The sequence below is a fragment of the Halichoerus grypus genome, chromosome 4 (assembly GCF_964656455.1).
Source record: "Halichoerus grypus chromosome 4, mHalGry1.hap1.1, whole genome shotgun sequence".
Taxonomy (NCBI): domain Eukaryota; kingdom Metazoa; phylum Chordata; class Mammalia; order Carnivora; family Phocidae; genus Halichoerus; species Halichoerus grypus.
The window spans coordinates 148,615,012-148,632,788 of record NC_135715.1 but is presented as its reverse complement, the minus strand read 5'-3'; the positions used below and the strand labels follow the sequence as shown (position 1 = coordinate 148,632,788).

Below are 17,777 nucleotides of genomic sequence, written 5' to 3'. Positions count from 1 at the left end.
GTAGCTCAAAGGCAGGAAAGGGAAGGCTAGACTGAGGCCTCAAGAGTGACCCATCCAGACCAGATCAGGAGGCCACTGAAAAAGGTAGGAGAATCTATAAAATAGATAATGTAGTAAAAACAGCTGAAAACTAGGGGCTTCATAAAGTCCACATAAAGCAAACAAAACAAAACAAAACACCAGAAACTTAAAGAGCAAAGCTCTTTAAATGGAACTCATAGTTCAAATATAAAGCAGTGAGATGTGGCATGATTTTAAGTAACTGACTTAGTATAAGAAAAAGACTACTCAACCTTGGTGTGAGACATACTCACTTTTAGGTGACATCGGGTTGTGTGTGACATCAGAGTCCCAGAGAAGAAAAATGCAATCCTAGAGTAAAACTTGGCCAGGTGGTGAACATTTATGCATTTATATAAAAATATATTACAAATGTTAATTATTGGTTTTCAAATTATAAATTATTGTTAAGGCATAGATACAATGGGACAGAATGTAGAAGTAACAGGATACAGACAGAAGGGGGACAAAGAAGAAGAGATTATTCTATCCTGATATTATAATATGAGAAGCTGAGTATGGGTGGCACAAAAGAGGTTTGAGAAGAGAATATAAAATTTTTTAAATAATAAAAATAAATGTAAAATCAAAATAGTTATCAAATCTCTACAGAGTTGAGAATATGTGGCAAGTAGTCTAATGTAAGGGAGTGAAGTGTTCTCCATAGAAAGACAAAAGTCCTGTCTTCTGAAACCAAGTAGAAAAATACATATATAACTTAGAGTTTTGATATAACTATCAAAAATATTAACAAATGGTCAGAAGTCTTTACAAAGTAGGAATAGGATTGATAAGGAATGAGGTAATTTACTTTCTATGTCCTGACCTTCTGTGTATTATTTTATTAGTTATTGTGTTCATTAATTTATTCTCATCTAAAAATCCAAAAAGTATTAATTTGGATGGCCCAAGATGGCAGCAAAGAAAGACATTATTGTATATATAGAAAACCATCAAAACTCCACTGAAAAACTGTAAGTACCAATAAATGAATTTGTTAAGTCTGAGGGTACAAAATTAATATCCAAAAAACTGTTTGTTTGTATAAACTGTACAAACTAGTATAAACTAGTATAACTAGTATAAACTAGTATAAACTAGTTTTTGTATTTGTATAAACTAGTCATGAAATTTGTATAAACTAGTTATGAAATATCATGAGAGATAAATTAAGAAAACAATTCCATTTATAATTGCACTAAAAAGAATAAAATACCTATGAACAATTTAATTGAGGACGTGAAAGACCTGTACACTGAAAACATTGATGAAAAAAACTGAAGAAGACACAAATAAATAAAGATATTCCATGTTCATGAATTGGAAGAATTAATATTGTAAAAATGTTAATTAATGGTCAATTCACTTATGACAAAGGAGGAAAGAATATACAATGAATATTGGACAGTCTCTTCAATAAATGGTGTTGGGAAACCTGGAAAACCACATGCAAAAGAAAAAAAACTAGACTACTATCCTACACCATACATAAAAATTAACTCAAAATGGATTAAAGACTTGAATGTAGGACCTGAAACCATAAAACTCCTAGAAGAAACATTGGTGGTAAACATCTTAACATCTATCTTGGCAATGATTTTTAGGATATGACTCCAAAAATAAAGATTAAAAAAAACCAAAAATAAACAAGTGGGACTATATCAAATTAAGAAGTTTCTGCACAGCAAAAGAAACATCAGCAAAATGAAAAGGCAGCCTACTGAAAGGGAGAAAATATTTGCAAATCATTTATCTGATAAGGGGTTAATATCCAAAATACATAAAATAACTCATACACCTTAAAAACAGCAACAAAAAACCCCAAAAACAATCCAATTAAAACACAGGCTGAAAACCTGAACAGACATTTTTCCAAAGAAAACATGCATATGGCCAACAGGCATATGAAAACATACTCAACATCACTAATCACCAGGGCAATAGCAAATCCAAATCACAATGAGATACCACCTCACACCTATTAGAATGGTTATTATAAAAAAAGACAAGAAATAACAAGTGTTATTGAAGATACGAAGAAAAGGGGACTCTTGTGCACTCTTGGTGGGAATATAAATTGGTGCAGCCACTATGGAAAACAGTAATTGAGGTTCCTCAAAAAATTAAAAATAGAACTACCATATGATCCAAAAATTCCACTTCTAGGTATTTATCCAAAGAAAACAAAATATCAATTCAAAGAGATACATGTTCTATGTTCACCACAGCATTCTTTACAATAGCCAAGATATGGAAACAACCTAAATACCATCAATGAATGAATGGATAAAGTGGTATGTGTACATATATAGTGGAATGCTATTCAGCTGAGAAAAAGAAAAAAATCTTGACATTTGCAACAACATAGATGTACCTTGAAGACATTATGCTAAGTGAAATAAGTCAGAGAGAAAGAGACTAATACAATGTCACTTTACTTATATATAGAATCGAAAAAGGAAACAAAATGAACAAACAAAACAAAACAAAACTCATGGATACAGAGAACAGAACAGTGGTGATTAGAGGGCAGCATATTTGGGGGAATGGGCAAATCAGATGAATGGGTTAGTCAAGAGGTACAAACTTCCAATTATAAAATAAGTCATGGGGGGGCACCTGGGTGGCTCAGTCAGTTAAGCTTCTGCCTTCAGCTCAGGTCATTATCCCAGGGTCCTGGGGTCGAGCCCCACATTGGGCTTGCTGCTCTGAGGGGAGAGACTGCTTCTTCCTCTCTCTCTCCCCCTGCTCATGTTCTCTCTCTGCTCACTCTTTCTCTCAAATAAATAAATAAAATCTTTAAAAAAAATGTCATGTAAAATAACCTATCTGAAATAAGAGATTATGAGTAATTTTCAATTATCTGATTTACGGAAATCAGTAGAAAAAAATGATAATTACACCAGCCATTTTAGTGAGCACTGGTGTCATTAGTCAAAATTCTTTGCCTTAGACTATGTTATTAGTTACTACATCTTGATATTAATCTTTTACTATGTGAATGGTATTATATTAAGCACTAATGTAGAAAGGTTTTCTTAGGAAAACTTTATTTAATTAAGCCTGTAAGTTGAATCATGAAAATGAAAAGTGGGAGACCATTGACTTTAGTTAGAAGTATTTGGTACTCATTAGCTGCACTTATCCATCTCTTTTGCTCATGTTTCTGCCAGTAAGAAGGTATAGTGGACACTTTGGGATGCCCAAGTTACAACAGTCTTCCTCCTCTTCTTCACAAAATTCTGTTGTTATTTTATGTTTCCTTTCCAGATATCTGTCCTCACACCAGCTCTATAGAGTCACCTTAATTAGTAAACCATCTGAGGCTGTGCATTCTCCTGGTGATCAGGGTGTTACATCCCAAATTAAGGAAAATAAGGGAAGGATTGCTAGTTCACTGTTGGAATTGAATTTTTCTCTACAGCTATATACAAACAAGAAAGCATGGAGGCTTCACTACCACTGGTAGGGATTTGTGACAGTAGTAAACTAGACTGAGCATGAAGTTGAGTTCACTGATGGTGACAAAAAGGGTTGACTGATAAGAAGATTCACAAGGATGGGAATAAAGTATAGCAAGTGAGCCTCCTGATGCACAAAACTGAAAGAGATATTCCATCTTGCATGACCCTAGTTCAGGCCCTGACTCACAGGATCCCAAATGACAACGCTTACAAATCTACATTTTATTGCAGAAAAAAGACACAATACAGCAACAGTATTGAAGATCTTTATCACAACCAAAGGCTTCCTCACAGCCAGGGGTCAAGAGAGGCGAAGTTCAAACTTAAATTCTCCTCCCTCTGCAAGGGCCTTAACGGATATGCTTTCTCCCTCACACAGAGAACCACCTGACATGTGCCTGGAACCCCTTCAGAAGCAGGGTGCCCCAAACAGTTCCAATTGGGTAATTCTTTTTATACTCTGCTGATCACCTAAGCATAGCCTTGCTCTGTAACTGGCTCAGTAGGAGGACCTTCCAGGAGTCTCGGGGAACATCGTAAGTCTCAAGACCAGATACCCACCATCAATCTCGTTGTTATCTAAAAGCAATGCCTACAAGCTGGTACAAATAATGTGAAATCATGATTACAAAGCTACACTCTTAATCAGCATGTTTCACGTCTTGACCAGAGTTCAGTCCCATGCAGGTACAATCCTTACTTCAGTAAAGCAACTGAGCTTGCTAGAATGTCACACTGAACCTAGGCAGACAAACACATGATTTTTGTGATGATACCATTAAGCTGTTAACCAACCATCTATGAAGAGCGTCTCTTTCTGGTTTTCTTGTTAAAAGAGACAATATATTTTTAAATTTTATACTGTTTACACTGGTTGATAGGGAGCTTCTATTTTGGCAGCTCAAAGTATCCTAACCTACACAGGAGAACACTCCTTTATCTGCAGTTATTTGGGAAAAAATGGGTGAATAAGGCGAAGTATTCATCAAGAGAAGGGCTCTATTTAGGCAAACATTTACTCAAGCATTGCCAAATACCTTTTCGGTACTCTTTTACCTAAGAGAAAAATCTTTCTTGGGGGGCAGGCAGATGTCCTTCAGAAACAATTGCACCACATGTACCATGCGTTAGTATTATACATTGTTTGGTTCCCTGAGTAGGTTTTGTGGAAGGACATACTTTAATTCTGATGATCTTAAATCTTTTATCTCTACTTATTCCCTTTTGCATACTTCTATTTTGATAATAGTTGGTTGGTTTTTTTAAAGATTTTATTTATTTATTTGTCAGAGAGAGAGAGAGTAAGAGCACAAGCAGGGGGAGCTGCAGAGGCAGAGGGAGAAGGAGAAGCAGGCTTCCCGCTGAGCAAGGAGCCCGATGTGGGACTTGATCCCAGGACCCTGGGATCATGACCTGAGCCGAAGGCAGACACTTAACCGACTGAGCTACCCAGGCGTCCCTATTTTGATAATAGTTTGCATTTGGTTTCACATTACTAATTTCATTTTTCCTATAGAAATTGATTATTAAACAATAGTTTAAGCAGTTCTTTGCATTCAGCAGAGGTCTACACAGGGGCATCTGTACATTTAAGTAACAATTTGGTTGAAGAACTACATATTCACATACTTACGACTTCCTCTGAAATCAAACTGTCCTTTGATTTTAGCCTTTAGTGAATCGAACAAACTCAAATAATTAAATATTTTTGCCTATTTTGCTATAGCTGAAACTTTCACACTTGTTACTTCTTATGATGTAAGATATTTCAAACTTTATGGTAAGCAAGAACAAACTAAGAAAATTAAAACAAACAAACCACCTACTCAAACTCTAGAGACAAATATTTTATAAGAAGGTAATTCGGTAAGCTATACAATGTCTGCCTGTTAGAACCGAGCAGCTGGTGGAGTGAACCTGTGTATCCTGGGAAGCAGGGATGTTTGCAATAACTCCACTGTCAGGGAATTTTAATTTCCCTTTGTGACCGTGATTTTGGTTGAAAAAAAATTTCTGTCAAAATTCTTTTAATGGATCTGGAGTATAAAATAATATATAGAGATTGGGAAAATGTTGGCACTAAATCCAGACTGGGTTTTAAAAAATAAGATCCGTAAATTATACTGCCTCATGAATTCTGAACTTTCAGAACTTGCCTGAAAATTTTGGCCCCAAATAAATGTCATGAATTAAGTTTTACTTGGAGCTGTTTTTTTATCAAGTTGATCTGATGCCATTGTTATAAACTGACCAAATGTTTCTCTTAAAAACACCAAATGTACATGAAGTGAATAGAGATATTTGAAAAAAGAATAGTCCATAAAATGAGTGAATATGTAAAAGTAGTATGGAGGGCAATATATTATCAAAGTTTTTGAATTACAGTTACAATTGAGATCCAATTTCAATATGGGTGCATATTATATTACACATTCTGTACTTCTTATTTAAATATTAAAACTAGAATTTGATTATCTTTATGATAGTCATATATGCGATCTATGGAACTCTTAAAACTTCTCTACTTTATTCTAAAAAATGTTAACACATAATAAGGCATTTTTTTTAAGTAGGGAAATAAAAAACTGAAGACCCTCAAATCGTGCTGGAAATAAAAATGGATAAAAAATTACTTGGAAAGCGTCACAGCATCATAAAATATGGTACTAAATTATACCTCAAGGGGTGCCTGGGTGGCTCAGTCAGTTAAGTGTCTGCCTTCGGCTCAGGTCATGATCCCAGGGTCCTGGGATCGAGCCCCACATTGGGCTCCCTACTCAGTGGGGAGCCTGCTCTCCCTCTCCCTCTGCCCCTACCCCCTCACTCGTGCTCTCTCTCTCTCTCAAATAAATAAAATCTTTAAAAATTAATAAAACCTCAAAAACCTGGCTTTTAGCCTAGCTTTTCCAGTGACCATGTGATGTTGGGCAAATTATATTATTTCCCTAGAATTCGCATTTCATATATTTCCCAAGAATGGATTGTACCATATTTTTATTATCTCTTTCAGCTTTCTTTTCATTAAGTCTTAGCTTTTATTATTTATACATGGCTGAGATTATATATTTCACAAGGATTTCTACCACTGAACTATCTTCATGATTACAATCACTCTATAGGTATCAATTTCTCAGTTATTTCCTATCAAATGTTGTAGAATTACCCTGACCATCCAAACCTAACATAATAATAGAGGCTACTCGTACTATTCCTGCTAATACCCCAACACTGATACTGTTGTTTCTGCAATTATTCAATTCTGCCCTAATGTCCTTGACTCATGAGCTTAATTTCAAACTTAATTTCCAAATGATGCCTGTGGTAGAAGATGCATGGTGATAATGTCCCTCTTGCTAAGCCCCATGCAATGTAGTGGGAGAATAATTCCCCACAAGTATACCATAGAGCTCTTAGAAAGGGGGTCAAATATTGAGTGTTCAATACCGGATTAATGTCTTCTCAAGAGTTTACTCCATTCTGTTGAATGCCAAGTCTCTGTTATCTTAATATAAATGCATAAATCCCTGTTGTTTTGTGAGGATTAAATCTGAAAGTAGGTTTGGATTCACACTTACACTGCATTCTAAATGCATCTCCCAGAGTTACGTACGTCTAACACGTGACTGCACCACATTGCAGTACCTCCAAATGCAAATAAGGAAGATGAGCATCAAAAAGGAAATTATAAGATACTATGGGAGCACAAAAGAAACGATGACCTCTGTGCTGGCAAGTTAGAGAAGCTGTCCCGGAGGAAGTAACACTGGACTTGGAATTCTGATGAGTTTTTGCAGTTCAACAGATAGACAAGCATCAGGTAGGTCATTTACGGGCAGCAGGGACAGCATGTGCTGAGGCTGGGGAAACTGACATTGCTTGGTGGCCTTCAAAAAATGGAAATTCAGAGTGTGTGGAAGCAGTAAAAGGGAGAATGAACAGGAAAAGTGCTTGGGAGTTAGAAAGGGATTAGCCTGTGATAGGGTTTTTATGCCATGCCAAGGAATCTGCACTTCATCTTTTAAGGTATGGAAGGTCACTGAAACATTTTAGATGAGAGAAAACAAGATTTGCTTTGCATTTCCCAAAGAGCATGCGAGCGTCTGCAGATAAAATTCTTCACGATGCTTGAAGCATTCCTTAAACCTTTCTCTTAAGGAATAAAAATCAAGTTGTAGATACCTTATTGACAAAACATGATAGAAAAATTAAAAGGTAGAAAATTGATTCAGCAAGATTTGGTTGATTTAGTTATACAGTTGATTCTTATTAGTTGCAATTGTTATGCTCTAAAAAGTTGCTGTGAACATGGAATTAGTGAACACTGAACCATTGCTCCTAGGGGAAATACGGAGTTAGGTTCCTGAAGTCTCAGGTCATATCAACTAATCAGTTCGTTACCTTGTTTTATATGCATTTCTGTTTGAAGACACCTTATTTAACATATATGTTGGTTTATTAATGTTGAACTCACAGCCAACCGCACCATAACTCACGCCTGAACAAAGCTTATCTAACACACACATTGTCTCTGTAAGGCACATCAGAGCTCTCTTGTTTTTAGGAACACAAGACAGAACTTCAGAATTATGCTTGAGGAGTATTTTAAGTAGCAAAATTACTAACAAAAGCACAGAAATAAAAAATGTGGCACAATTAGACTGCACTCATTTATTACATGAAAGCTAAAAAAGAAAGCAGAGCTTTACCTTGTTTGACCTCAGCTGGGAATGTGCATATTGCTGCTCTGCACATGTACCTGAGTGGGTGCAAAAGCCCTGCAAAAACTGATTTTGGTATTATAAATAAATTTTAGCAAGAAGGCAAATTTGCAAATATGGAATCTGAATAATGAAAATAGGTTGTATATTTACAGTTGCTAATTTTAAGTAAACTCTACTTAAGAAAGATTTCGTTGGGAGCGCCTGGGTGGCTCAGTCGTTAAGCATCTGCCTTCGGCTCAGGTCATGATCCCAGGGTCCTGGGATCGAGCCCCGCATAGGGCTCCCTGCTCGGCGGGGAGCCTGCTTCTCCCTCTACCACTCCCCCTGCTTGTGTTCCCTCTCCCGCTGTGTCTCTCTCTGTCAAATAAATACATAAAATCTTAAAAAAAAAAAAAAAAGAAATTAGTTACAACCAGATATGAGGAGACAAGGATTTTAAAAGTTTAAAATCTTTTAAAAAGGTGCAGAATGTGGGGCGCCTGGGTGGCTCAGTCGTTGGGCATCTGTCTTCAGTTCAGGTCATGATCCCAGGGTCCTGGAATCGAGCCCTGCATCGGGCTCCCTGCTCCGCGGGAAGCCTGCTTCTCCCTCTCCCACTCCCCCTGCTTGTGTTCCCTCCCTCGCTGTCTCTCTCTGTCAAATAAATAAATAAAATCTTTAAAAAAAAAAAAAAAAAAAAGAAAGATTTCGTTGAATTCAGTAGGCAGACTATTAAAGGACATTCCTGGAACGCTTGCTAGGCAAAAATTACTGTAAGTCTGCCAGAACCTAATGTAGAAAATATTGTGTTTGCATAGTATTGATTCACAGGAAAAGACAGGTCTAATATAAATAATCTTGGGAAAAATGAAGAATGAATTTTCACTCTTAAACACTGAATCCAGTTAGTTTTCATGACAAAACTTTATATACTCAGCATTCAAATTCAATGATATATGACAGAATTTTGTCCTAGACAAAAATCTTCTGAAATTTTGTCATATGTGGTATTTAAAGTAGACTTAAGAAAATTATCACTGAACATCATGCTCTTTGTATTTCTGAGGTAGAAAGAAAGAAAGAAAGAAAGAAAGAAAGAAAGAAAGAAAGAAAGAAAGACTCTGAACTAAAATTTTGAGTAAAGAAATATATGTCACTAATTGATAACTTGATTAGTTAAATTGATTCTCAGAAGAAGGTTAAATAGAAAGTAAACAATGGGTTCCATTAATGATGTTTCAGTCTCCTTTCTCCTGCAAGGGCTTCTTGCTGATGTTAATCTATGCAACAATGGCTTAACTGAAATATGCTTGCCCAGAATAATAGTTTACTATTGTCAGTCAAGAAGTCAAAACAGGAGGAGCACTAATAATAATGTTATATATGCATTAGCATCAAGTAAGCAGTGTTCCTAACTAGGGTACCTCTCCCTCAAATGCTGTAAAAGCATTTTATTCTGTTTAGCTGTCAAAAATATTAACATTTATTGAAGTGATTGTTCAGCTTTGTAAAATTCAACTTAACTTTTAGAAACAACATAATTAGTTTATATGAATTAAAAGGCTGTAATAATTTCTTCTAGACAATTATTCCTTTACATGTTCATTTATAACTTATTCTTTTGATCTAATAATGATGTAAGTCCTCTCACAAAGGTAATTATCAATACTAGAAAATAAAGAATTGAAGTATGAATGATGCATGTTTATGTTTTAAGATTATTCCTTTGATTGGGTTTTGTGTTTAGCTTTATTTAAACTTTCGGTCCAGAAAGAGAAACACAGTAGTTATATCACTCTTATTACTGTAAAAGAGTGAGCATCCTGGTTCTTCACTAGATACAAATATCTTCTTATAAGTAAATCTTAAAGGGATTTCTCTGGGGTGCCTGACTGGCTCAGTCAGTAGAGCATGTGACTTTTGATCTTGAGGTCATGAGTTGAGCTCCATGTCGCACATAGAGCTACTTAAAAAAAAAACGTTAAAAATCTATAAAAGGCTTTCTCAATTGGGTTTTCATATACAGGTCACTGAGTGTTCTCCATAAAGCATTTATTTATTTATTTAAGAAATTACAAAAATAGATTCCATATATTTATTGTAATAAACAAAAAAATCCCAGGGGAATAGAACAGAGAGCACAAATTCAGTTTGTCATAAGTATTTCACCTGTGAAATCATGATTTCATTCATTCTACTTCTCAAGAACAAAATTCTATTCCCCTAGCTCCTTTGTATTTTCAGTCCCACCATTTTCACTTTATTCTCATCAGAAAATCCAATTCATTGACTCCCTTACTTTTTATTCCCCTCCCTATTGGCATTCCTACTGTTTTCATTTTCTGGGGCTGCATTCTGATCTGGGGGTTTTATGCTTGTGAACTATTTGCAGGATCCTTTTTAAAAATAGTATAAAAATATAGGATGCCTGGGCGGCTCAGCTGGTTAAGCTTCTGACTCTTTTACTTTCAGCTCAGGTCATGATCTCAGGGTGGTGAGATCAAGCCCCGAGTTGGGCTCCATGCTCAGCACAGAGTCTACTTGAGATTCTCTCCCTCTGCCCCCTCCCTGCTCATGCACACTCTAAATAAATAAATAAATAAATAAAACCTTAAAAAATTAAAATAGTAAAAAAATATAAATCACAAGTGCAAAATTGCCAGGGTTGTCTGCGGGCATTGAAGGTGACCTGTACAAGAGAGGGGACCTGCAGCTTAAACTTCATTAGCTTTATGTCAGTCTCTGCTTATTAGGTTAGAACTGGGATTTATCATTCAACCACATTCTTGTGGAGTCCAACTCTCCATCTCCCCAGAACCCACCTCCAGGTAATGAAGCAAAGATGTAGCAAATAATATGACTTTGTACATTGCCACCACAGAAGATTTATGATCAATAATCTGGTCTGAGTTCTCAGTGCTAGCTGAGAATTTTACAACATCCCCTTAGGACTTTCCTAGTCTTTATGAAGGCTATTTCAAGCATTCTCAATAATCCTCAAATCTGATCCTCCTGCATTTTCCATCAGTCAGCAAAAAATCTTGCCTTTTACTTTATAGGAAAAAAAAAAGACTTTAAGAAATCTCTCAGTTTCTTTTTACCATACCTACTCACACAGTTGCACAGGCACCCATCCATTTTCGTTCTTGTTACAATAGTGAACTGAGACCACCATCTGTTCTTTGGATCACTTTCCCTTCTGTCTTTGGGATCTGTGCTTTCTCAATCATCTTTTTCCTTCCCTAATTTTCAGCTTCTCTTCTGGCTCTTTCCCATTTTCTCCACATATGGACCTGTCTGTATTCTTCCTTCTAAGACCAATTTCTTGACTTCTTGAAAGACTTATGGAACTTAACTATATTTGCTTTTTGCCAACTCCTTTAATACGCTATTACCACCTGCTTTTAGCTTTGACCACTGCACTAAAATAGAATTGTTTAAGTACTTTTGTCACTAAATGCAATGAACACTTTGATTTGTATCTTAGTTACATTTTTGGAACTCTTTAGTTTAATATTACCGTTTAGTGTCCCCTTGCCTTTGCCTGGAACACCTTTCCTCTTATCACTTTATCTACTCTACTGAAGTATCTTTTGTTGAACTGAGACCCATTTTAAGAAGAAAAATATGTGTATGTGTATGTGTATATATTTTAATTTATAATTAATATTATTAAAATGTTTATGTGGCTAATGAGAAAAAAAAAACCTAACAGCGTAAACATTCTTCTTAATACATATTTCCTATAGGAAAAAGATGGTGAAGCTATGTTTGTAGTTAGTTCTAAGCTATAAGTTAAATTACTGTAATAAATAAATAAATAAATAAACCACGGATGCTGAGGTAAGCAACCATGTAGCTTTTCATGCCAAATTTAAGTCCAAGAGATAGTTTAGAAAAACTCTTGACTCTAACCTAGGGAACTAATTTAGAAACAAATGCTCTACTAATACTTATGAAAAACAGAATAACAATGAACAATAATAATAAATAGAAAACCATGTAAAACACACAACTATATCAGTAATTTAAAATTTTTAAATGAATACCTGTATTCTATAATTTTCTGGTCTATTAGCTAATTTTAATCAAATATGTGACTTTATTGTAGCATAATATAACAACATAAAACTGTATAATACAATATAAAACATAACATAATATATAACAATATCAGTTTTTAGTTTTCTTTGTTTTTTAGACTATGAAAACAAGACTGTTAAATTCAATCAACATATCAGTTGTATAAAAATTTAATTTTTATATCAATGTGAGTTTAGAATAAAAATATCTCTAGTATAGTCAAAAACTCTAAAACTAGCATTTTGATATCTTAAAGTTATAAAATTGGACATTTTTGTCATTTTAATGATTAGAAATCTATAAAAAAGAACTTTCAGATACACACAGTATTGAAGACACTTCATTGCAACATCTATGTGAAATTTCTCAATGGGGAACTAACAATTTCTGATTTTACCTCACTTTTATTCAAAGACTCAGCTGGATTTTCTTTAAAGAAATTCTTAAATTATTGTCTCTCAGAATTAAACAATATAGTAAATCCATATCTTGAGTAAGTTATGCTTGGTGTATAAGACTGTAGTTTGGGAATGTGATTGACATAACCTTCTTTTGCTGCATATTTACATAAATTCATCTATGAATATGCTGTCTTAATTTGTGGTATATAGCATGAAAATTATATAGTAATAGTGAATAAAAATTAGGATTTGAAATTGCTTTCTATCTTGATTCTTTGAGATTTAATTATCCTAAACATTTTGTAATGTTATGACCAGCAGTGGGGATTATGGGTATTTATCTCAAAGTCAAAATTTTCCAAAGTATTTCCACTTGAAAATGTAAAGTGAATGATAGTTATGGACAACTTTGATCTCTGGGGTTAATTTAATTTAATTTTAATTTTTTTTCTGGGGTTAATTTTAAAAATCATTATGAAACTAATGAATATAGGTTCTGTATAGTATGTGTGAGATGAAAAGAAAACATGTATTCATTTCAAACCAAGCTACTAAAATGCTTATTTTTTAACAATGTGATCCAAAACTAGACCAAATACGACAGTTCTTCTAAATATTTTCTCCTTATCCCATCCTTTTGACACCTCTGTGACATTGGACTAACAGTAATTGTTATTTCTTAAATCTTCTAATATTGATCATAATACTGAATATAATTTTAAATTATATTGAATTCTCAAATTATATATTTCATCTTGTGAGATTCTTTTAGACAACATAATCATAGTTTAACCTTCATTCAGGCTATGAAGTATAGTGGTTAAAAGTAGATGTTTTATAGATAGAGATGCTTAGATTTAATTTCCAACTCTAGTACTCAGCCCTAGCTTAGAAGTCTTGCGCTAGTTACTTTTTTCGTATGTTAAAAAAAGGATAAGTAGTTCCTACATATATATATATATATATATATATATATATGTATATATATATATATATATGGTTGAGGAATAAATGAGATAATTAGGTAAAATCCTCAGTTCACTCACTGACATACAGCTGGTGTTACAAGGGGGCTCAGGTTAACCTTGTTATCAATAAAGAATGTTACATGTCAATTATACCTCAATAAAAACAATAAATAAATAAATAAAGTTGTTGATGTTGATGCTATTTTCCTAAAGTTATAATTAACTACAATTTAACAATCACCAAAATGTATAAATCTAATACCAGGAGTGAATATTTTCTTGCATCATGCATTTATTCTTGCACTCAAGCCACCTATTACCATTGATTATGTCAGAGTTTTCAATTCAGAATTATAAAGTCAGTGATTATTTACTGCATGGCTGTTTCGTACCAAGAATTGTACTCATTGGTGGGAACAGAATGATGAAATAGACATTGCCCCTCCCATCAAACACCTCACAGGACTGCAGTAATTTACAGTAAAAATACAATCTTAAAGTTCACTCATTTAGGCAGTGAGAGATGGAGGCATCAACAAAAATGAATAACCGATTTATTGAAGGAGTGTGATCTACTTATATTATTTATATTCAAAGTTTTTTTTATGACCATGACTTAAATATTAATAGCAACTTCCATATTCAACTTTAATGGAACAGAACAAATCTGACTATGGTGGTGTCTAAAACTGAACACCTAAAGCAAATCAAGGTCTAAAAATGGTTTAATCATGTCCCTCAAATATTGATTATGTTCAAGGTAAACCTGTGCCCATGGAATGTTAAGAGAGCAATGAGTGGTCACCCGGGTCCCTCAGTGTGTTGGGAATCCGTCATCTCGCCTGCTCATTGAGAGAGGACATAAATCATTTGCAGCAAACCCTTAACTATCAAAAGTTATTTCTGTGGTTTACATATGAGATGGAATTCTAGACTCAAAAAGCTTTATGTTTTTATTTGCACGGTCCCAAATCTTGTCATAAAGAAATTAAATCATAACAGATGTTTCATTTTAAAATTCAACAAAAGAAGGCAATGTTTTTCTACAGAAAGTACTATAACCTTTCAGAATTAGATACAATCGTTAAAAAAAAGCCAGATACCTGGTTAAACAGAACATACTTGGGAGCAATTACTATAAAAACAAATGTTCGTATTTCTCTTAAAAGGAATTGAGATTCCTAACTAAAGTTGTTAGAGAAATAATAAAATGTCAAAACTCTTTTTCTGTCTTGTACTCTCTTTTTCCCTCTCTAGTGGTTATGGTGGTATGATAATACCTGAGGTATGTATGTGTGCAGCGGGGTAAGGGGAAAGAAAAAGAAAACCTTCTTGTAGTTGGAGCTTCTACAATCAAAAGGTTTGGAGAGAAAAAGGGCTCTTTATGTTTCTATGTAGCCCAGAGTCTTTGTAAGTGGGAGAGCGGATATGTGAAAAGTGCATTTCTGGGGCACTGTGCTTGCCCTCTTCCCAGGGACTTTAAGCAAGTTGGCTTACAGTTTTAATGTGGGTAGGGAACCAGCAGGAAGCCTAATTCCTGGTCTGATCACAACTAGCACAAGGCAGTTCGTAAGATGTTATTTTGAATACTAATGTCCTACATCTAAATTATACCTGTATATATTAGTTTGCCTTTCTGTAATTAGAACAAGGTCATTTTGGAAAATCACCAGAAATTCGATGCAATTACCTAAGAGCTATATTATTTTTTTCCATTCACATTAGACTTAAATTTCTTCTCTGATGTAATTTAAGTCTCTTCTGTGCCTAGAAAGATTTCTTTAGTTTATGCCTGAATTGACCTCCTCTGAACCAGATACCAGATCAACTTCAAAGCAAGCTGAACTGCTGACACAATTACTATGTCACAGCTACGCGTATTTACTTGGAATTGAGAACAGGATGCAATGCAGTTGGCTGTCAGTAATTTAACTGTGTGTAGAGTCTAAAGTGGGCGAATGGAGTACGCAGCTTAAAACTTTCTCACTGGAGATAGGGGGCTATTTATCATAACTACATCAACTAACAAGAAATAGGCAATATCATAGAAATCATAATGATCAATTTTTAATTTCACAGCTTTTAATTAGTTGGAGTCACTAACATCAAGTGAGAAGAAAACATACGCTCCTTTTATTAGGGTTGTTCAATCACAAGTGACACTAGGACTAACTTAAAAGAATGAGTCACCTGTACTGCAAAAGAACTAATTTCCATTTGCTAACATGTTGTCAGGGAAGTCCACCGGCCAGCCTGAGTGCTGTCATACTTAGAGCCAGTTGTCAGGCTAAATTAGCAGAACCATTTTTCTTTCCTGTGTGAACTGTTTATAGCTCACCAAGAAGAAGAACAGCATGTAGATGCTTTGTGTTTTAATGGGAAGAGGAAAGGTTGTGGAGCCAGCAATTTTGAATGTGTAGGATTTTTCTTTCCCCTTTTTAAAACTAAAACATAAAAATGACATGTATTATAAAAGAATATATGTATCATAATAAAAATAGCACATTATAAGAATAATGCACACACACACACACACACACACACACACACACACACACACACACACACGTTCCTCTTTTCCTGTCATTTCCAGGTTGACCCAAAATTCTTCCTAGAAATAACCCACCTGAGTGATCAGCTTACAGTATTGCATTCCTGTCATATTTTTTTGTCACTCTTTCATTTTAACATCTCTACAGCCCTTCATTCTACTAAGACCATAGAGTAATTTATTTAACCAACCCCTTACAGTCACTGAAGTTGTTTCTAATTTTGCACCATCACCCCACCAGTCCCCCTAAAATGCCACAGAGAACAGACTGATATAAAAGTAAGTACTGCCCATTCCCTAGATATGTGACTTTGGGTGAGTTATTTAGTCTTCTGATACCTCTGTTTTCTTACTTGCAAGCACAAGGAACATCCTGCTCATCAGTACCGTGCTGAGAACCAAATGCGCTGACGCACACAACACCTCAGCTTGACATCAGTGTGGACACTGCTGTGAACAAATGCACACATGCAACCAAACCCTTCAGTTCTTTATTTACATTTCTGACTTTCTAAAAATGATGACAACTCACATTTTATGGAGAACAAAAGGTAATATAATATTGTAGATTTTAGAGGAGAATTATGAACACAAATCATAACATGAATCGATCATTTTTTGACCAGTCATTTTGCAAATGGACTTCTCGATCTTAGTATTAATGTATCTGAACTAGGAGTGGTGGATGGCTAATATTCATGTGTTTCTGACAGAATGCTCTGATTACACTAATGTCCTTTCAAAAGGTATGAAGAGACAAGTTTGAAGGAAAAAGGACAAAAGTAATTTCCAAAATTAAGCTCAATGGTGGGACAAAGCAGAAAAATACACTCTGCATAGTGTCAGCTCTCAGCTGACATAGATGGGAGACACCTCAGAGAAGATGCATATATAATCATCAGAATATTATTTAAAGTTTATTTCACTCATTTTGAAAATAGAGATACTTTGGTAATTGGACCTGTTATATATATTATATATAAATCTTATTTTAATATATGTAATTCTTATTTTTATATGGAATAATGGTAAATAAATGAAATCTTTGAGATCTTTTCAGACTCACAGTAATATATTCGTATTGAAAAATATTATGATTATAGATGTGAGTAACTCAAATATCTTTTCAAAGATAATTTATTTTTTCTCTAGGATAGTTATAAAATCTACTCAGTTAAAGAATCATGGTGGTAAATAAAAATATTTTTATGTCTGAGTAGGTTAATCTGAACACAGTTGTTATTAAATGATATATTCCTTAAAACATACATTTTAGGGATATTACATGTTTTAATTAAATCTTAGGAACGAGGCTCTGCTTGAAATCTTGAGGTAAAAATATTATATGCATAGAAGTCAATGATTGTTATGCAGACGTTATCCTTTCCTATGGTACAATAATCATAATATTTTTTTAAGAAGAAACTGGACTCCAATTGCAAGAAGTTAAAATGATTTCCATACTTTCCTAGATGAAAAAAGAATGGGTTGCATGGTGTGTTTACTACCCCACTACATGGTGGCACTTATTTTGCACACCTCTCTGATGA

The 17,777-nt window shown here is 34.5% G+C and overlaps 1 long non-coding RNA gene across 1 annotated transcript in view; it reads left to right on the top strand.

Annotated features, from left to right (window-relative positions):
• Window positions 1–7,148: 7,148 nt before the first annotated feature.
• The window catches only part of LOC144381513 (uncharacterized), an 82,064-nt gene continuing 71,435 nt past the window's right edge, over window positions 7,149–17,777 (top strand). Inside the window, exon 1 of the long non-coding RNA XR_013446777.1 lies at window positions 7,149–7,341. This is a non-coding gene — a long non-coding RNA (uncharacterized LOC144381513). The remainder of the gene's footprint in view (window positions 7,342–17,777) is intronic.